We start from the raw sequence: 22,820 nt of genomic DNA, 5'->3' as shown, positions 1-22,820 counted from the left end.
TGAACACCTCGTGTTTTTCAGCTACAAAACCTGTTCTAAAACGTATTCAGTGCTTTTAAATGCTTGGTACTTGATAATTTGTCGTCTCTTCTGTCAATTTTACACTAATTTGTTCAGAAATTCTGACAATGTTTTTAGTCAGAATGCCTGTTTTTTTCACCAAATGTCCATTATGTGGTAGCCGAAAGGCTAGCTCTGTTGCTCACAAGGTTTGTGTACTGTGTTTGTCACCGACACACCTCACTAAAGGCTGTGACACTTGCAGTAAAATGTCTTAGTGAGCTCTTAAGCACATGTCTTACACAACAACTTCTTCACTTCAGTCTCCGACTAGGATTTCTCCAGTGGACGACATCGTCAGTTTCCAAGACGCTCTAGTAAGAGGGGCATCTAAACTTAATATCACGGTTGATACACCTCAGTGTCAGTGATTTTGTAGACTTTACATCCAAGATCTACTCCGAGAACTCTTCTCTTTCTTCTTTTAGGTCTTATGGACATTGTTGAAGAAACATTTCTAACGCCAGCCACAGTAAATCAGCTATGCCTAGGCTTTTGAAGAAGTCCAGGGCACCACAACAAGATCCAGATTTCCAAAAACCTGATCCGAAACCTACGTTGATTATCACAGCAGCTGTAAGAAGGATTGCTCCTGATCCGGAATCCACGGTTTCTCCGGATTGGGAGAGCAAACGGATGGACGCCATTGTCAAGAAAATGTGTGGCACGTCCTCTACCCATTTACGAAATGCCAACTCGGCTGCATTATTGTGCTGATACCAGTGTGAGATATATGATGGCATGAAAGCATTCATGGTTGTCTTGCCAAGTCACAAATAGCAGGACTACCTCGAAATGGTCACTGAAGGTTCCTTAATCTCCAATCAATAGATCAGTGTTACAGTGGACTCGGTTGAACTTTCGGCTACTGCTTTCTGTCACAGCATCTCTCTGACGCAAACATATTGGCTGAGACTCCTCACTGAAGCCTAATGCCCATTTGAAAATTACAAACTTTACATTTTCGGTTTCCTCTCTTTTTGACCAGCACACTGAGGAGGAGATGCTTTGGATGAAAAATGAGTCTCCTAAAGGGGAGTAATTCAGTTACGGACTGTGGAGGCTGGAATCAGAAATAGCGTCTCTTTAGTAAGTTGCCTCCAAGACCATCAATTAACATGATTTACTACATAGGGACCTAAAACATTATCCCTACTAAGGTTCTTTCATTAACCTCTTTCTACCTGTAAACATTTTATAGAGAATGATATTTTTCAAGAATCACCGCTTCCAAATTATTAAATTACAGCCTGCTCAGTTAATGAACATTCTTACACTAGGACTTCTTTCGTTTCTTTGTATAAACAAAAACACATGTATATGTACAAACACTTCACTGTATTGACCTTTAGATTAGATGAGATTAGATTAAAATACTTATAAAGCGCATGGCTGCCTCGGAAAAGGGGCCATATAGACAAATGACAGATTTTACTGACATGAAAAGTGGAAAAAGTAAAGCACAGTTTGTTGTGCCGACGTACATAAACTTAAATTATATATTCAATTGCAGCAGTGACTAGCATCTTGTAGCAACATAACATAGTTTGTAACACATCTGTGACTTATATCATTATTGCTTCATGATAGCACAAAGTACAAATATTGCTTTAAGAGGTGTTGTATGTCCCCTTTTTATTATGGTCTGGGACCTGATAACATCATGTCCTCTAGCATTTTCATGTCAGTAAAATCTCATTTGTCTACATGTCTAGATCAAATGTCAATACAGTGAAGTGTCTGTACATATACATGTCTGTTTTTGTTTATGTATTAATGGAAAAATACTTTTGAATACAAAGAAATGAAAGAAGTCCTAGTGTAAGAATGTTCATTAACTGAGCGAGCTGTAATTTAATCATTTGGGAGCGGTAATTCTTGAAAAATATCTTTCTCTATAAAAGTTTACAAGTAGAAAGAGGTTAATAAAAGAATCTTAGTAGGGATAATGTTTTAGATCCTTATGTATTAAATCATGTCAATTGATGGTCTGGGAGGCAACTTACTATAGAGACATTGAAAGAAAAATGAGGCAGAAATGCGTAAAGCAGTCATCCTTGAAGAGCAAAAGAAGACATTTAAACAACATTACAAACCCAGAGAAAAACAGTTTTATTACCATGGGATTCAAACTACTAGGTTTACTCACAGCAACAGCAACAATAACATAGACCTTACCAAAGTCGTTATCAGATAAGGCGATCTCCTTCACCTAAGCCTTCTCAAACCAAGGGCAAAAACTCTTCTCAGAACAAAAAATGAGGAACAAACACCTATCTATCCTTCTGCAGAAAAGAGCAATAGAACACATCCCAGGGAATCAGATCAACAAAGTTGTCTACTCAAGATACTTTCTTTTTCAAAAGACAAGTAATTTAAAACCATTTCGGTCTATCCCGAATCTCAGACTTCTCAACAAATATATCATGCAAGAAAAGTTCAGAATGCTGTCACTTAATCTAATATTCCCACACATAAAACGGAATGATTAGCTTTGTGCAGTGGACCTTCAGGACGCTTATTTTCATATCCCAATAGCTCATCATCACCAACAGTTTCTAAGAGTTTTATTGGAAACAGACCACTATCAGTACGCTGTACTTCCTTTCAGTCTAAAATCAGCCCCCTGGTCTTTTTCCAAATGCATGACTGGTAGCAGCACACCTAAGGAAAAAAGGCATTTTTCTGTATCTGTACCTAGACGATTGGCCGATAAGGGCAGACTCTTTTGACAAAGCAAAGGAGGATTTTGCAACCACAACAGCTCTATTGTCAAAACTGGGTCTGCAACTCAATGCATAAAAATTGATCTCTACACCAGTCCAGTGTCTCACTTTTGTTGGGGAAAAATACAACAATAGACTCAAAAGGAAAAAGTGTTTTCTTCAGTGGATGGAGAGCATCATCAATCCAAACGAAGTGTGAACAGCTTCTGCAGCAAGTCAGCCCAACTGTTCGTTAGATAGCATCTCTTCTGGGTTCAATGGCATCCTGTTTTTTCATTACCTGAATGCACATCTCTACATGAGACCTCTCCAAATTTGCCTTAAGAATCAATGGTCACAAAGAATGGGACGCTTGGAAGATGTAATCTTTCTAACAGAGAATGCATGCAATTCCCTCTCCTGGTGGACTAAGTCCCAGAATCTACTAACAGGAGTGCCTTTTCAGAAGGAAACACCATCACAAACCATTATCACAGACGCTGCACTGATAGGATGGGGCGCTTATATGAACTACCTCACCTCTCAAGGTTCTTGGTCTCGAAAGGAGAAGTCCTATCATATACATTTATTAGAACTGAAAGCTGTACATCTACCTCTCAAGACTTTTCTACCATCTCTCATCTCCAAAGACCTAATGATCCACATAGACAACACCACTACAATGTACCATATAAGCAAACAAGGTGGAACAAGGTTAAGACAATTATCACTCCAACCTCAAATAATGTGGCATTGGGCTCTGGCAAGAGGATTATTGATTACAGCTTTTCACATTCCAGGAGTACAGAATGTAGAAGCAAATTTTCTTAAACGTTTACACGAAGAGATTCACAAGTGAGTTGTCAATGACGAGGTGGTAGACTACGTCTTTGAAGAATAGGGCACTCCAATGTTAGATTTGTTCGCTACTGCTCCAAACAAAAAAATGCCAAGACTACACGTCCAGTGCTCTAGAACCGCAGTCTCTGGGCAATACCCTTTTGATAGACTGGTTGATTCCATTTGTTTACACCTTTCCACCAATTCCACTCATAACACAAATAATTCAGAAATTGATGAAGTCAAGCATCATGATGATACTGATTGCTCCGGATTGGCCTAGACAGTGATGGTACACAGATCTCTAGTTATTCATAGTCCGTCACATGCTCCATCCACACAGACCAAAAGGTCTGGCCAAACTACGAGGCAGAATTCTATATCCAACAATCCATTCATTGAATTTGGTAGCATGGCTCCTGAAATCACCCAATATGTCCATCTGAATCTTCCAAATGATTGTATGAATATTTTAAAGGAAGCTAAACGGCCATCCACACAAGCATGCTATGCCTTTAAGTGGAAACGTTTCTGCATATTGTGTTGTAATAATAACCATGACCCTATTAATGTACAGGAAAATGTCATCCTTCCGTACTTACGTCACTTGGTCAAGTCAGGCCTGGAATTATCATCTATTAAGGTACATTTGGCAGTCATTACTGCATATTGAAAATCATCAACGCAAGTCTTTCTTCAAGAGTCCCATAGTCAAAGATGTTTTGGAAGGTCTGAAGAAAGTTTTATCTCCAGTCAGGAGTCCTTCCCCGCCTTGGGAATTGAACTTGGTATTGGTAAAATTGATGGGACCTCCATTTGAACCTATCCATAAGTCACGCTGCAACACTTTTTTTTTTTTTTATTTTGTTTATAAAGTTACAAATCCTATTCAGTTTGAAAAACCATTCTAACATAAAAAAGAGAATAAGAAACAAGAATCAATCCCAAAACAAGACATAGGCAGGACATGCTTAAAAGTGAAAAACAAAATACAGTACACATCAAAAGACATTTCACTTATATAGACATATGACATAGTCTGAAACGCAACACGTCAGGGTTCAGTGCAAATTACAGTGGCTTTCTAAGGGGGCATCCCACCACAGAGGGGGGAAGTGGAAACAGGGACACTCTCAGGCGCCATTATCGCTGCCCTAACTGGCTGGCACAGCAGCCCCACTCCCAACTAGGTATTGCTTGTACAATCCCCAATAGCTCTTTGGGCTGTTCTGGGGGGGGCGGGGGGGAGGAGGGTAGCACTCGTTGTATATGTTTGATTGTGTATTATAATATATCCTATCAGCTCTCCAATTTCCGATCAGTGGAATCGGCCCCTTGGCCGAGCGCATGGCAAACCTACGCTTTGCTAGCAGCATACCCATTACTACCAGCTTCCTGTAGCTTTTATCTATTTCCATATCATACCCAGGTAAGGTCAGAAGTGGGTTGGGTACTAGAACGTGTCCCGCGATATCGCTCATGGCAGTAAAGACCTCACTCCAGAATTTAAAAATGTCAGGACACAGCCGAGTAGAGTGCAAGAACCCAGCCTCCGGTTCCACGCAGCGATCACAACTACCAGAATCTCGCAGTCCATAACAAAACAGCCTAGTTGGGGTGTAATAAACTTTATTTATGTATTTAAAGTAGATTAGGTGATGTCTGCCATTTGGTGATATGCGCTAAGTGACTTTGCAACAATATCTCCAGCCCTTATCAAGGACCAAGCCCAAATCACTGTACCAGCCTAACCGGGCCTGGGAGCATGGTTTTGTTTTGTATTCTAATGAGAGCGAATAAAATGTTGATTTTAGAATCTGCGCGAATGAAATGCGTGAGTGTGTTCACTGCAGGGGGCTCCTGCATGTTGTCCCTCCAAGAGCTCGCGCCACGCATGCCTAACCCTGGCGAACAGGAATTGATGTAATGGCCTAAGCACCAATCCCTCTTTGGGCAGGTCGACCAAGCTATGGACAGCGCCATCTTGAAAGCAGTCTCCTATCTTAAGTATACTCCATGCTTTGAGCGAACTATAAACACCCTTTTCCATCCTCGTCTGGAACCAGGAGCACCACTCCAATGGAATCAGTGGCGAAAACAGGAGAGCACCAGCCTTATACTCTAGCAACCTATGCCAGGCATGCGTAGTCGAGTTTGTAGAGTCTACAACACCATGTCGTCAGATGGGAGTTTAAAAAAGGGACTGCTGCCGGGTGTCTGGTGGTCGCATTTCTTTCGCTTTGCAAATGTGTTAAGTCCCATGGGCCATGTATCCAGCTGTATGCATGGGATGACTGCCACCACTCAGTAGTATAATTCCAAGTCTGGAGTCCCGAGGTAATACTGCAACACTTGTCATAGAAAACGACTTTTCTGATGGCTATTACCTCGGCACGCAGAGTCAGTGAGTTGTAGGCTCTGTCTACAGTAGAACCTTTCACCGTCTTCCATTGTAATAGGTTTGTTTTACATACGCACCCTTCCTTTTTTCCTACAGTAGTATCAGATTTTCATCTTACCCATATGTCAATTCGACTACCTTTTTTCAAAACCCTGTACTGCAATGGAGAGAACTTTATATTCTCTTGATGTTAAAAGGATGCTGCTTTTGTATCTAGTTAAGTCCTTGACCTCTTTAGAGAGTGCTGTGTCACATCGAAGACTCTCTGGCCTTCTCTGCCCGGTCTCAGCAGCAGTCATTTTGCCCCTACCACGGACACGGTGGGGCACTGCGGGCTTCTGCCACACCAGGCATAGCTGCCCAGTCCTTTTGTGGATGCGACTGTGGATCCCCAAGACGACACTGGAGTTAGGTCCAGTTAGCTGTCCAACCCAACACTGCTCTGGCCGCAGCCTTAAAGCCTCTTTAGTACACCCCCATCCAACAAAGTCATCCGGTTGGTGGCAGGTTTGGCTCCACCTATCCCAATAGTCTGCAATTGCCTTCTACTAGTGGGTGCTTCAGATCGTGCAGAAGGGGTGCGCCTTCCAATTCCCTGGAACCTTCCGCCTTCTCTTCCAGGGGATACTCATTAATAGTCATAAGCACTGAATTATCTCTGCCCATGAGCGGGGACCCGGAACACATAAACAATATACATATATATGTGTAAATATAACCAAAAGTACAAAGTACTAAGTAATTATACACATATACATGTATAATAACCATAATATGCAGCCTAACATTAACACATAGGCTAATCAAACCAAACCTTACACGTTCTGAAGCATGAAAATATGCTGTATATAAATGCAATAAACAGGCATGAGCCTAAAATGCATTTCATAGCCATGAAACGCCTTTTATTTTCATCAAAGAACCTGTTGTAAACAGTTATTAGCCTAAAAGGGCTGCATATGAAAAAATGTCTGTGTACAGAAAATCAGACTGGCACCCTGCCTTTAAGGCCCCAGAGAATCTGCACACTTTGCCTTTAAGGCCTCCAGGAGAACTCTGTTCCCATCATGTCCCACAGGTGACAGTTAGGTCAGTTCTTTTTTCCGGCTTGTTCTGTGAGGAACCTGGAACTTGAGCTCTGCTCATTTGAAGTATTTTCTGTCAGAACTTGGTTTTTCTTGCCTTTTCTTGACAAAATATAGCTTTGGTGGTGGTTTGTTACCCTTTTCTGACTAAGCTGTTGGTGTTTTTTAGTCAGAATGCCACCTTTATTTTACAAATGTCCTTCCTGTGGGAAGAAAATGTCGAAAACTGACCCACACTCTGTTTGTGTGGTGTGTCTTCCAGCTTCTCATAAGGTGGAAGAATGTTATCACTGCCTCAACCTTTCAAATAGAACTTTAAAAGAAAGAGAGAAAATGAGGTTGCTGGGCCTTCTGGAGAGAGAAAACCGTGGTGAGAAGAGTTCTAAAGGCCTATTATCATCTGCCAAGCCATCTTCTCAGCCCAAACGTCGAAGATCAGCGTCTCCAGAAGGTAGAACTAAGAAACATCGACTCCAGGGAGCGTCACCGTCAAAAAAGGTGCGCTCGACGTCGAGAACCATATCGCCTTCGACGTCGAAGAGAGCTCCATCGGCGTCGAGGACATCGCCGGTGAGGCAGTCGCCGTCGAAATCCTTTTCGACGTCGAGGCAATTGGTGTCGATTGCAGTGAGGACGACGTCGGGAGTGCAACGCTCGACGTCGAAGGATCGTGTGAGGTCGACGTCGAGGGACAAGAGATGTCCGACGTCGAAGGATCGTGTGTCGACGTCGAAGGATAAAGGGTCGATGTCGAAGGATAAAGGGTCGACGTCGAAGGATAAAGGGTCGACGTCGAGAAAGAGTCATCGGTCGACGTCGAAGGATAGACCGAGGTCGAGAGGGAGACATACGTCGTCGTCGAGGAAAAGGTCGACGTCGAGAGAAAGAATGACGTCGAAGGATTCGACGTTGAGACCTAAAAAGAGAAGGTCAAGGTCTCCATCGCGACGTAGGTCGACGTCGAAGCATGCTTCGGGCTCGAAGCATGGAGTGTCTAGGTCTCCCCCACCTGAACATAGGTCGGAGTCGAGACAATCAAGACCAGCCTCCCGGACCTCAATTAGGTCTTTGTCGAGGTCAGAAATAAGTCCCGAACCTAGAGTGGAGACTTCCCCACATGATCAGCAAGACAACAGATCTGCAGTGGGGCAAGAGATAATGCACCAGGACTCTTCTGTGGTGGCTCATTCGGGCTCAACCTCAGGGCAGGTGTCAGATGACAGACAGTTGGTGCCCAGACAGCGGACTCCGTCTGGTTCATTGGTTTCTGAACACAGTGCAGCTTCTAGAGCTTCCAAGTCTTCCGCAGAGCTGAATATTGTGCAGGTGTCGCCTGAAGCTTCACCTGAGCATACAGAGCGGCCTATTAACTTGTCACCGAGGTGGTTGGAAAGTTTGAGGCATTGGAAGATGCGTCCGATAATGGGGGAGAGAGCTCCGGTCCCTAGGACGGAACTGCATAGAAGATCACGCTCAAGATCCTTAGTGAGAGAGAAATCTCATTCAAGGGAGCGTAGGAGGCAGCGATCGGCAACTCCTCAAAGAAGACGTAGAACTCCTACTCCATCTTCTACATCGTCTTCATCTTCTTCAAGATCTTCATATGGAGACTATTCTCCGACTATATCTTCTACTCCTCCTTCCAGAGTGTCTCCAGTAGACGATTTAAGCACATTTAATGATGTATTATGTCGTGGAGCGAGTAAATTCAGCATCAAAATGGCAGTTCCCCAGGTAGCAACGTCAGTCATCTTCGAAACCTTGCATCACAAGACGACTGGCAGGTCTCTTCTGCCGTTAGTGCCCGGGTTGATTGAACCAGCAATGAGAACATTCCTAACTCCGGCCACGGTGGGTTCAGGTCCTTCTAGGATTGCAAAGAAGTACAAGGCTCCAGAGGAAGACCCAATGTTTTTGCTGTCTGACCCACCACCAGACTCCCTGATTGTAGCGGCAGTCAGGAAGGCGCATTCGGCAGCATCTACCTCTTCTGCTCCACCTGAAAAGGACAGTAAGAGTATGGATTCCTTTGGGCGAAGGATGTGCAATACCTCAGGATCGGTCATGCGAGTGGCCAGTGCGGCTGCACTATTGGGCCGCTATGACCGTCTGCTTTGGGACTCAGTGGCTCGTTTTGCAGATAAACTCCCTAAGGAGGATCAGGAAGACTTCCTGGAAATAGTGGAGGAAGGAGGACTGGTGGCTAACCAGAGCATTAGCGCGGCTGCTGATGCGGCGGACTTGTCTGCTCATGGTTATGCACACGGTGTTTGTGCGAGACGTACAGCCTGGCTTCGCCTTACGGGGCTAAAGCCGGAGGCTCAGAGGAAAATGGTCAATTTACCTTTTAATGGTTCAACTCTGTTTGGATCTCATGCAGACGACGAGATGTCTAAAATGAAGGTGGAGTTGGACACTCTTAAGGCCGTAGGCCTTGAGAAGAAAAAAGAGTTTAAACGTCGGGGTACTTTTCGTCCCTATGACAAGAGATCTTTTCAGCAAAGGAGCCAACAAACTAATTGGTCTTCGCAAAATCAAGGCCAGAATCAACAAAGATCGCAATTCCAGCAGCGGCGGCCTGGACGAGGCAGAGGCAATGGAAATAGGCAGCAGTCATCTGCTGCCAAGCAGCCTCAGAAACAATGAACGGATGCTTCCTCTACAACCATGTCCCACTCCGGTTGGAGGAAGTATTGTGCGTTATCTGGACGAGTGGAAACAGATCACGAAGGACAGATGGGTGCTGGATGTCATTCAGAACGGGTACCTTTTGAGATTCAAGAAGCCACCCCCTGTCATGCGCCCTCTAAAGATGGTACAGTGGAATATAAAGCGCTTGCAACAGGAGGCGAACGTCCTCCTGAAGAAGAAGGCCATAGAACCAGTTCCTTTCCAGCAGAGAGGTCAAGGCCTGTACTCTCGATTTTTTTCTTGTACAGAAAAAAGGCCCAGTCACAGAGTTCAGACCCATTCTGGATTTGAGGCGACTGAACAAATTCATTCGGAAGGAGAGATTTCGAATGCTGGCTCTTCACCAGATCTTCCCTGAATTACATCAAGGGGATTGGATGTGCTCCATCGATCTAAAGGACGCTTATTTTCATATTCCGGAATCCAGAAAACATCGCAAATTTCTCAGGTTTCAATTGGCGGCTCGTCATTATCAGTACGCAGTGCTCCCTTTTGGCCTGAGATCAGCTCCCAGGACATTTTCAAAATGTATGGCTGTTGTGGCGGCTTGTCTTCGAAAGAGTCGGATTTTCATATATCCGTACTTAGACGACTGGCTTCTGAAGAGTTCATCCCCATCGCTTCTAGACGAACATCTGTCGATTTGTCTTCAGCTCATGTACAAGTTGGGTCTGCAAGTCAACTACAAAAAGTCAATAATGAACCCCACCCAGAAGATCCACTACCTCGGTGCTCAGTTGGATACAGAAGTAGAAAACGTGTGTCCTTCGGAGGAGAGGTGGTCATCCATCAGAGCGAAGTGTCTACTTCTCCTTCAAACTGCATGTCCGATAGTTCGGCAAGTGTCCTGGGGTCAATGGCGTCGTGCATTTTCATCGTGCCGAACGCACGTTTGCAGATGCGTCCTCTACAACAGTGTCTGGACGATCAGTGGAAACAGAGGACGGGATGCTGGGAGGACCGGATTTATCTCCAACAGTCTGCAAAAGATTCCATCCGGTGGTGGATGAAGAAGGTGCACGTGATGAAGGGAGTCCCTTTTCATCAGGACCCACCAACGCAGACTCTGATAACAGATGCTTCTCTCCACGGCTGGGGGGCGCATATGGGCCCTCTGCAGGTACAAGGGCAATGGTCAGACTTCGAGAAAGGATATCACATCAATCTTCTCGAACTCAGAGCGGGCCATCTTGCTCTCAAGTCCATGGCTCCATCTCTACAGACTCGGTCCCTCCTGGTGCAAACAGACAATACAACTACAATGTATTACTTAAACAAGAAGGGGGGTACCAGATCCAGGACTCTTTCCATAGAAGCCCAGACCTTATGGCATTGGTTACTGGCAAGAGACCTGTCCATAACAGCAATTCACCTACCGGGGAGTCTCAACACACAGGCGGACGACCTCAGCAGAGACTTCGTTGAAGCGCACGACTGGGTTCTCAACGAAGACGTCGCGCACAGCATTTTCCAGAATTGGGGAACACCAGACATAGATCTGTTCGCAGACGCGGCAAACGCAAAATGACCCGTCTTCGCGTCCAGGTTCTACCAGAAAGGGTCTCAAGGGAATGCCCTTTTGATAGATTGGTGTCAAAATTTGCTGTACTCCTTTCCACCGACACCGTTGATACCAGCAGTGATCAATCTGCTGTACAAGACTCACTCCAGAATGATACTGATTTGCCCAGAGTGGCCACGCCAGTGGTGGTTCCCAGATCTCCTACAGGGTTTTGAAATTTTACTTCGATAAAACAAAGTCTTTGAGACAGACGGACCGTCTGTTTGTGAACTATGGTCCTACAAATACTGGTTTGGCAGCATCCAAGAGATCCATTTCTAGGTGGATAGTGTCTTGTATCTTACTGGCTTATCAGCTAGCCCACAAGTCTTTATCAGGTAGACCTAGGGCTCATTCTACGAGGGGAAAAGCTTCTACCACAGCTCTCCTTAGGAATGTGGCTATGTCAGAGATATGTAAAGCAGCTACCTGGCGTTCAGTGCATACGTTTACACGCCATTACTGTTTGGATTCTGATGCGCAGACTTATGCACAAGTGGGACAAGCATCACTCAGAAATTTGTTTGCTAATAATAGTTAAACACTGTGATTTTAAAGTATGACTATGCTTTTATCTGTTCGTCCGCTTCTGTGGATATGAGCTTGCTACTCTATTCAGTGCGTATGACTATTAATGAGTATCCCCTGGTAGAGAAGGATTAGTCACTTACCTGTAATCCTAGTTCTCTTCCAGGGGTATACTCGGGCGGGCAAGCAGTAGCATTAAGGTGCAAAGTTTCAATATGTTTTAAGTGCAGATTCCTGCTAAAGTTTACTGTACCGTACAAAAGAACTGACCTAACTGCCACCTGTGGGGCATGATGGGAACAGAGTTCTCCTGGAGGCCTTAAAGGCAAAGTGTGCAGATTCTCTGGGGCCTTAAAGGCAGGGTGCCAGTCTGATTTTCTGTACACAGACATTTTTTCATCTGCAGCCCTTTTAGGCTAATAACTGTTTACAACAGGTTCTTTGATGAAAATAAAAGGTGTTTCATGGCTATGAAATGCATTTTAGGCTCATGCCTGTTTATTGCATTTATATACAGCATATTTTCATGCTTCAGAACGTGTAAGGTTTGGTTTGATTAGTCTATGTGTTAATGTTAGGCTGCATATTATGGTTATTATACATGTATATGTGTATAATTACTTAGTACTTTGTACTTTTGGTTATATTTACACATATATATGTATATTGTTTATGTGTTCCGGGTCCCCGCTCATGGGCGGAGATAATTCAGTGCTTATGACTTTAATGAGTATACCCCTGGGAGAGAACTAGGATTACAGGTAAGTAACTAATCCTTTTCCACCATCCCAAGAACGGATGATGGAGGACCACCCATCCTTGCTTTGTCAAGAAGTAAAGGCTCTTTTGGTCAACAGAGCCATCAAGAGTGCCTTCACCAGAAGGTGTTGTTTGCCAGTTCCCCTACTTTTTGGTACCAAAAAAGGATGGAGAACTTTGTCCTGTCTTAGATCGGCATCCTCTCAATGCCTTTCTACAGAAGGAGAAATTCAAAATCCTCACTCTTGCTTTAGGTTGGTTTGTCTGCCCTGGAGACTGGATAAAACGTTGGATTTGCAGGATGCTTATTTTCAAGTCCCTTTGCTGCGAGCCCACAGGTTTTTCCTGCGGTTCATGGTGGGTATTTTCAGTTCTCTTTGCTCCCCTTCGGCCTCACCAAACCTGGGCAAGCTTCACCTTCATGCATTGAGATTGAGCAGCGGCAGTTAGGAGTTTTCGATCTTCCTCCTGAGGTCTGTGATGTCATCTTGGCAGCCTGGCATTACTCCACTAAAACTGTGTACGGCTGCTGTTGGGATAAGTTTGTGGCATGGTGCTCCACACATCATGTGAACCTCCTTACTATACTACTGTTGGAGATGTTGCTGGTTGTTTGATCTCTAGCCCAGAAAACGTTTTCCCTGTGCATTGTTAAGGGTTACTCTTCAGCCATTTTGTCGTTCCTGCGGTTCTGGATAAACCTTCTCTGTTAATGCACTTTTCGTGACTAGTTTCCTTAGATGTTAAATGCAGCACTTGTTTCCTCCTACCCACTTTGTGATGCCCCAATGGCCCCTCTGTCTAGTCCTCACGTTTCTGATGTGTTCCCCCTTCGAGCAGGGGCGTAGCTTCAGGTAGGGTGTTTGGAACGTAACACCCCTCTAATAATGTATTCTCCAGTTAATAGTTGGGTACAGCTGCTTTCAGATGGGTATGGTGAGGTGTCTGTTAGATTTCACCTAGGATTTTTACATGGACACACAGACAAGAACACACACACACACTCTCTCTCTCCCCTCTGTTTTGAAGTTCTTAAAACTGTTGGTTATTTTACAACATATTGTCTTGTATGTAAACCTAACAATCCTCACTGTTACTCCTTCCCACTGCCCCCTGAGCTCCCTCCACTCTGCTTCGTAAATAATATATTTTGCCATGACATGTCCGCGTGATTATTGGGAAATTTGAGGCTCACACCCCCCAGTCTTACCGACCAAGCTACGCCCCTGACTTTGAGCCACTACAGTGCTGGCCTCCGTGGCTCTTGACTCTAAAAACATCCTTTTTAGCGGCCATTACATCGGCCAGGAGGGTCAGCGATCAAGAACGTCAGTCCACCTCCTTACATCAGCCATTTCCCTGGCAAACTGGTCCTTCAAATATATGCCTCATTCCTTCCCTATCATGTCAGCCACTCTGCTTACAATTCTCGCCCCACCTCCTCCTTCCAAGGAAGAGGTGAGACTCCATCACTTGGACACTTTCGTTTTACATTCATTGCACCAAAGACTATTGGGTGGACAATAAGCACTTCACTGGAGCCCAAAAAAGCAAGGCTGTGCAGAAGCGGACCATATCTCGATGAATTGTGGTCAGCAATAAGCTCTGCTACGCACTAGCTAAGAAGTAGCCTCCTAATAGCTTGTGGACCCATTCCACCAGGGCCTAGGCTGTTACTACTGCATTGACATGAAGGTTACCTGTCCTGGACATCTGCCATGCCGCTATGTGGGTGTCACTCCACGTGTTCACAAAGCACTCCTGCAGTCAGGTTTGTCGAGACGGGCATTTTACCGGTTCGGTTCTCCAGGACTTTTTGATTTGAGTCAGTTCGCAGACCTGCCTCCTGGGAGTTATTGCTTGGGTATCTATTCTAAGGTGAGTAATCTGCAGTTAAAATGTCTCTATCAGAAAAGCAAGTAATGCTTTTTCTGGTAGAGACTCTAACCACAGGTTCTTTATCAACCCTCCCATCCTTCCCGCTCTGTCAGTCAGACTGAACCAACAAAGGGGCTCAGGTCTCATGGTTCTCAGGGAAGTGGGGACACCTTCGGTCTACTTCCACTCAGGTCAGGGGCGACGGGTGCAAAGATGTCATGAGTCATTCGGGTTTTCACAGTCAAGTCACTCATGGTCAGGGGGTGCTACACACAGAGGCTGCAGGTGTCATCACAAAGTTTCCCCTTGGCAAACCCAGGGCGGGCTTCTTATTTGAAGGTCTGGGGAACCACGTTGGCCCACTTCCACTCTGGCTTGTAGCGACAGTTGCAGTAGTCCTGGCTGGTGTCGGATTTACATGGTCTGTAGTCGTTACTGTGCAGGGTCCCTGATATCCCCAGGACAGTATCTGATTGGTGAGACATTATCAGTCATCAAAGCAGAGAACCAAACTAAGGTTCATCCCATGGCAATAGTGTCTTTAGACTGGGGAGGGTTACTGGCCAAAGAAAGTGGTTGTAGCCTCTGCAATTCATGTAGCCTGTCTGTTAGGAAATGATCTGAAGTCCTCAGCTTGGGCTGAGGTCAAACGAAAGACCCCTGTAGCTATAGTGGGTATACCTTAAGGAGTATGTGTAAAAACAAGCACAATCCAAAGCCCAGGGTGAAAAAGAGGAGTTGGAGCCTGAAATAATGGCCTAAAAATCAAGAGAAAAGGCAAGAAGTCTGGTAAATCAACTTCAAATCAGACACAAGAACAAGTCCCCTCTCCTCAGGGAGAAGACTTGTCTGCCCCAGAGGGAACTGAGTTTTGTAACTCCTGCGTTACATGTCAAGCCAGTGGTAATACAGGTAACCCGCCAAAGGCTTCCTTAATTCCACTTTCAGTGGTTGGGGTTCCCTTTGAAAGGGTAACAATTGATGTTGTTGACCCCCTGGACCCTCCAACAGCATCAGGCGACAGATTTGTACTGGTTGTAGTGAATTGAAAGAAAAGGGGAGGTCACCTATCTGGTGGAAAGACGGGTCAGTAGAAGGAGTTGTCTTTTCATGCCTTCATGCCAGACAGCAGGCTGACTGCAAGCAGGTCCTTCAGCTGTATGCTGCGCTCTAATCCTTGACCCCAGGTCAGGCAAGCTAGTGTACACATGATGTGGAAACTGGGGGCAAGCTACCTGTCAAAAATCTGATGTACAGACAGTCTGTCCAAGTTAGAGAACATCAAGTCTGAAGAAAGCAAGATGCTGGAATTGAGTCATTGAACCCTCTGTGACCCCCTAAGCCAGCCCAGTTGCGTTAGTCACAAAACCTCATTCCAAGGGTGGAAAAAGCAAGCTGAGATTTCGTGTGGACTATAGGCGCTTCAATGCAGTAACCAAGACAGATGCTCACCCAATTTCTATGGCTGACAAACGGATTGACAGGTTAGGGGCAGGCAGGTTTCTCATCAGGGTGCTTGCAGATTGGTCAGACCCCTGGAGCAAATGAAAAATCTGCATTTTCGACCCCAGATTGACATTACCAATTTATAGTGATGCCATTTGGACTAAAGAATTCCCCTGCCACCTTCCAAATGTTGGTGAACCAAGTACTTGCTGGCCTGGAGTTTTATAGAGCAACATATCTTGATGATATGGCTGTCAATAGCTGCACTTGGGAGGATCACCTGATCTACCTTGGAAAGGTCCTGGAGGCTTTGAGATGCAAGCCTATTTATCAAGGCAAGCAAATACCAGATAGGGATTTCCCTGTCCGCTGGGCGAGGGAACTAATTAAGTACTTGGGGATCTGGTTGAGTCAAGAGGTGGATGTACTTTGGCATGCTAACAATGGGTGTGTGATAGATTGGTTGGAGGACTATGTGACCAGGTGGGCTCGCCTCCCTCTCCATAGCGGGCGGCTCACCATAGCCAAAATAATTATGTTGCCTAAACTGCTCTCTTTGTTCATTAATCTGCCTCTGCCATTGATGAGCAGCTTCAACGGCAGTTGAGATTCAGCTTGGTGCTTTTGACATGGGCTGGGCACCAGCCCACGATCGCCTGGGAGACTCTCACCCTACCATCGAGCGAGGGCTTTAGAGTGACTTGCATGATTTTATGCTACTACTGTGCGCAAGCGCAGTCTGCGTTTTTCTGGCTGCACCCTACACAATTTATGGCTGATACGGCTCCGTAGCAGAATCTTGCGGATCCATTGTTATCCATTGTTACTATTCAGGATGCAGCCCCACCCACGGACAGGAGTGGACACAATTGGCTGCACAGTGTGTGCGCGACATGAACTTTGCTGCCAAGTCAGGTTAGATGCCCTGTTTGTCCATTCGATCCCATTTCTCAGGCATCCGCGATTCTCGTGTACCCAAGATGCAGGTGTGTGCTGTAGACTTGGATGGCTCCAGCTCCCTGCTATGGGTGCAGTGTCCTCTAGGGGTCTTACGTTTTGAAGCAGCAGCTGCCTGAAGGCGATACAACAAATTAGCTTGATCAACCTACTACCAGCATCAGGCAGCCTTGTCCACCACTTATGCTTCCTTCCCTGTTGCGCCTCTCACGCTGCTTGGGCTGGAGGGGCTTCTTGGGAATCCATCCTCGCGCAAGCTGATTACTAGGCTATACTCTTATCATGCAGCTTACTGCCCCAGTTCAAGTCCCCTCTGCCTTCTTGAAGTGGGTGACTCTAATTGGAATTTTCAACCCGGAAGATGTGTGGCTGTTCTTTTGTGCGCAGTCAAGACCACTTTCACCTACCTATAGGCTGTGGCTGATTTATTTAAAATGCTTGCCTTGGCTATACTGAATATCGGAATGGCTGAGCGGAAGGGGCTCCTGGAGGAGGCACAGTGCGCCAGATGCTCAGCCTCCTGCTCGAATTTTCTGCATTTGCATGGGACTGGCCTGATATTTGGCGATACTGGGGTGTGGTTCTGGATGCTATAGATGAGGGCTTAAACTAGATCCCACACCACTCACTGCCCTTCTGGGATACGTTAAAGAGGTCTTGAATTTCAGTGAGGATGGCATTGAGGCTGCTTGTAACTCCGCATCCTATATTCTGCTAGTTCACAATGCCAGATTGTACATGCAGGCTCTCCATGGCGACCTGAAGTCCCAGTGGTTGCAAGACTAAGGGAACCTATCTGATTCCATCCAGGTTTTTGGAGGAGACTGCAAAAAATCTTTATTGATGGCTGCTAGATTGTGATTGGGCCAGTGGCAGTCTCCTCGTCTTACCCTATCCAGAACTGACGGTTGTAAGGGACAGGTGTGGTGCAACGGCTAGGTCCACTGACTTTGGAGCTCGGCGTTAAAATCCCCAGCACCGGTGGCAGCTCAGCACCATCTGACTCTGGGCAGTAGCTCACTTAATCTCCCCGACGGCCCCCATTGCCTTGAAACCCCTAGGGGTGAGTATTTTGCACTTTACAAATACCAGATGTATTTATTTATCGCTGTTTAGCTAGGGCAGCCTCTAGGAAACGTGGAGATCAGAGGTATCTTGCACAAATTCGCCTCCACCTCAATTTGCTGGTGCTGCCTTGGGAGTGAGATCTTGGGTACTATGCTAGGAGGCTGTGCGCCACTGAAAGTGGCTGATTCGCCTGGGCATTTCTCTGATCATGAATCATCACCTGGCAGAATCACTAAATACCAGGGCAGGCAAACTCATTTGCAAAAGCTCAGCAGATTGTGAATGGCAGTTTCATCCGCAGGTGGCACAGGGCGTTTTCAAGCAAATGGAGAAAACACTGGCTCAATCTTATCACCACCACTGAGAACGTGTAATGTCTGCATTTCTTGCATGCCAGAGTTCCCAAGGCGGCTCTCTCTGAGGCTCATTCTGCCTAGAATGGAACTCTGGAATTCTGTATGCCTTTCCACCTCTACACTTCTTGGCTTGAGTTCTAAGGAAAATCAAGGTTGATGGGGCCCAAGTCATCCTGGTGACTCCGTATTTGGCCATGAGGGTGTGGTATCCTGCATGTGGACTTCTGCACTCTGCACCTCCATTTGAGAATAGGTACTTGCAAGACATCCATCCTTCTGTACTCTTTTTATATATATATTTTTTAGAAGGCCTTTGCCTTCATATATCTCTGTTAAGTCCACATCTACATTCTCCTAATCATAAGATGTATGTATGTATATATGTATATACCAGTAGGTAGTTATAGTTAGGACCTATTTTCCATAAGAAATCCGCAACATTCTATTTGGAATAACTTTGGCGCCGGTTGACGAATCTTGACGAAATTTTCAAAACTAATGGCCAGCTCCGGTCCACTCCTATCCTGAAAGTCTTGGGGTGATTCGAGAAGGGGGGGCTGAGAAAAAAGGGGGGGTCCCAAAACGTGTTTTCCCCATGCAATTTTCCATAGGAACAGTTCATCGCGGCTACAGCCCGAACTGCTGAAAGGAATTACACAGAATTTGGTAAAGAGGTAGTCCTTAGTTCAGACTCGTGCTTTTTGCTTAAATGGTGTAACTCCGTTCTGAAGTTCCTGGGAAAATTAAAAATACATATATATCTATGGCTGCGGTGGATCCGCGCATCCTGAGCGCACCCTAAGCGCACCGTCCAGATCACGCGCTGAATGCTAATTGGCTGTCATGTGGTTGTCAACATTCGAAACCAGGAAGTGTTGGCAGCCATTTTGTGCCTCGGTAGATGCGAGGCTGAAGAAGTCAGTGGAATAAGTGTGCAAAACATATAAAGGGGGCAGGGTAGAAATACCCTGGCCCTCTAGACCTGCTTAGGGGGTCCCACAAGGACTCCCAGGGCCCACAATTTTTTTTTTAAATAAACGCCAAAGTGAGCGCAGGGTGCGCGGATCCTGCTTTAAAAAAAACAACAAAAACGGAGCTTCTTTAATAATTAGCCCCCAGGGGGGCCAAGTCTGGGGGCAAACTTATTAAATGTTATGGGGGGCCCAGAGGGGCCCCCATCCCATCCCTGGGGACCGCCACCCCCCCGGGGCCACAAAATAAATGGTAGGGGTGGCTCCAAGGCCCCCCCAGCAAAATACGTGGGTGGGGGCTCAGCGGCCCCCCATTTCCCGGGGACCACCGCCACCCCCGGGGCTTTGTGTATCGTTGGAGAGGTGCCATGCGGCCCCCCTCCTGGAGCCTTGTTGTGGTCCTGGGGACCGCCACCCCCCAAGGCCCGGCTCCTGCAGTGTCCCGGGGTGCCCACCACTGGGACACTGCTGTTTGTCCAGGGGTGCCCACCACAGGGACACTGCTGTTTGCTATGAGAGGGCGGGAGTCTTGCGGCTCCCGCCCTCCCATAGCAAACTTGGTTTGGATTTTGAAAAAGAGAGCAGGGAAACCTGCTCTCTTTCAAAATCCAAACCAAATTGCTTTTCCACACGGGGAGTTGCATGTTAGCAGCTCCCCATGTGGAAAAGCAATGCCTGCTCCCGAAGGACGCGGGGACCCGGCTGGGACCGTGGGGGCATTGGGGCTCCCCCCACGGTTCCCAATGTTTTATATAAGCCCCGGGGATGGGGTCCCCGGGGATAATAGAAAATAGTGATAGGGGCTATTTTTTTTTTTACGGTAAATTAGGAGTTGCGCACCCAGCGCGGCTCTCAGTGCGGTTCCCTGGTGTGCACACATTGGATGCACGACTCATAACGTGCAGGGTGCATGACTCTGACATGTTGGGTGCGCGACTCCAAGCAAAAAAAAAAAATATTTTTGAGATATACATCAAACTTATGTGTTTAGACCTTGGGTGGCTCTAAAGACACCTTGTGTTTATTGAGAGATTTTGGTACCTACTAGTAAATACCTATGCAGAGTCTAAAGTTGATGAGGAAGACTCTGTTACCCTCATCTGTCAAATGTACACCATCTCTCCTATAGATGCCATCCATATTGAAACGAAGATTGTTGTGGTAAATGGACCCCAATTTATAATCTCGGAGAAAAGCAGAAAGAGATATATTGACATGTTTCCTAGCTTTCTCAATCTGTGGACAAAATTTATTGGACCAGTTCCATTTCTGCCTTTGGCATATGTTACAATAGACAAGTGACATAAATTCTGTAAAGGTGTCCTTCATAAGTATTTCCAGACCTACCCCAGTCAAAGTGCCTAGGTCATTGCCACCACAGTGCACAATTATGAGGTCAGGGTGTTGGAGATGCAAAAAGGATTTAACCAATGGCATTAATTGGTGCAACTTTAACCCTCTCTGTCCAATCCATTTAATGTCTACAATCATTAGTTCACACAGTGCCTCTCCTTGTAGTAGTCTAATCATTCAGTCAGTATCCATGTACTTATGCAGCAAGCAAGTCCTTAGGATATGGACTGCTTTAAACTCCTATGCACTATGCATGTAGTGGTCTAACCATCATTTCACTTGTGTTTCAAACCTAAAATTCCCCAGTCAGTATCCATGCAGTTCCGCAAACATCCTGTGACTGCTCTTGCAATCCCATAGTGTCTCGTTCAGTACCATGTACTAATCCATTCACTAAAGTAAAACTCAACCAATTATAACTTCACCTAGTGTATGTCCTTGTAGTACTCTAATCATTCAGCCAGTATCTATGTACTCATGTAGTGAGCTAGGCCTTAGGATATGGACTGCTTTAAACTCCTATGCACTATGCATGTCGTGGTCTAACCACCTTTTCACTTGTGTTTCAGGCCTACAATTCCCCAGTCAGTATCCATACACTCCAGCAAACACCCTGTCACTGATCTTGCAATCGCATAGTGACCTTTTCAGCTACATATAGTAATCCCTTAACTGAAGAAAAACTCAACCAATTATAAGTTCACCCAATGTCTCTCCTTGTAGTAGTCTGATGAGTCAGTCAGTATGCATGTACTCATGTAGCAAGCCAGGCCTTAGGGCATTGACTGCTTTAAACTCCTATGCACTATGCATGTAGTGGTCTAACCACCTTTTCACTTGTTTCAGGCCTACAATTCCCCAGTCAGAATCCATGCAGTTCAGCAAACCTCTTGTGACTGCTCATGCAATCCCATAGTCACTCATTAAGTACTATGTACTAATTAATTCACTAAAGTAAAACTCACCCATTTATAAATTCACCCAGTGTTTCTTCTTGTAGTACTCTAATCATTCAGTAAGTGTCTATGTACTCATGCAGCGAGCTAGCTAGGCCTTAGGACATGGACTGCTTTAAACTCCTATGCACTATGCATGTAGTAGTCTAACCATCTTTTCACTTGTGTTTCAGGGGTACAATTCCCCAGTCAGTGTCCATACACTCCAGCAAACACCCTGTAACTGCTCTTGCAATGCCATAGTGACTCTTTCAGTACCATGTACTAATCCATTGACTAATGTAAAACTCAACCAATTATAAATTCACACAGTGTATGTCCTTGTAGTACTCTAATCATTCAGTCAGTATCTATGTACTCATGCAGCGAGCTAGGCCTTAGGACATGGACTGCTTTAAACTCCTATGCACTATGAATGTAGTGGTCTAACCACCTTTTCACTTGTTTCAGGCCTACAATTCCCCACTCGGTATCCATACACTCCAGCAAACACCCTGTTACTGCTCTTGTATTCCCATAGTGACACTTTCAGCTACATATTGTAAGTACTGAAATACACAATGGCCTGAGTTTGCACAAAGGTGAAAAAAGGGGAGATGGACAAAGTAGATATGTGTGGAAAGATGCTCTGTGGGCGTTTTAAGTTACAGGATAACGTTAACATGAATACTGAGTGTCACTGGGGGCCAACTAACCCACCAGATATGAGCAGAAAGTGCCAGAGAGTTGCATTGCAGAGAGGTATAAAATAGGACACGGCTTCAGAGCACATCTCTGCAACGCACCTATACAGAATTTAATAGAGAGACATGGTGGGTTTATTAGGGCCGAGGTACTTTCAGGATTAAAAGAGCCAAAACTCCTGAACTTAAAACACGTCACAGAGTGTGTTTGCACGTCACATCAGGCCTCAATCCTTTTCTTTCACTAATCTATAAACGTGTCCCATCAGTTTGCCAAAACGTAAGTACTTATACATTTATCTTCTTTTCTGTTTGCAGTACTGAAATTACTGTACTTATTACTTGTATAGTTAAGAATTTGTCTAACTATTAATCCTAGTACTAATTAATTTCTTTATATACTATGCAAACGAATCTGAAAGAAGCTACAAAGTATTAATATAGTCTTGAAAACACCTAGTTTATACCAATATAGTTTTGGAATCTCACTGTCCTAGGATATTGTGTGACCTGAAAAAAAAA

The 22,820-nt window shown here is 45.3% G+C and overlaps 1 protein-coding gene across 1 annotated transcript in view; it reads left to right on the top strand.

Annotated features, from left to right (window-relative positions):
- CC2D1B (coiled-coil and C2 domain containing 1B) overlaps positions 1-22,820 on the top strand; it is a 555,234-nt gene that overhangs the window by 363,548 nt on the left and 168,866 nt on the right. The gene's annotated exons all lie outside the window — the stretch shown is intronic.

Source organism: Lissotriton vulgaris, chromosome 1_1, assembly GCF_964263255.1.
Source record: "Lissotriton vulgaris chromosome 1_1, aLisVul1.2, whole genome shotgun sequence".
Taxonomy (NCBI): domain Eukaryota; kingdom Metazoa; phylum Chordata; class Amphibia; order Caudata; family Salamandridae; genus Lissotriton; species Lissotriton vulgaris.
Note: the sequence above shows the minus strand (reverse complement) of the source record. Positions and strands in the feature narration are given on the sequence as shown.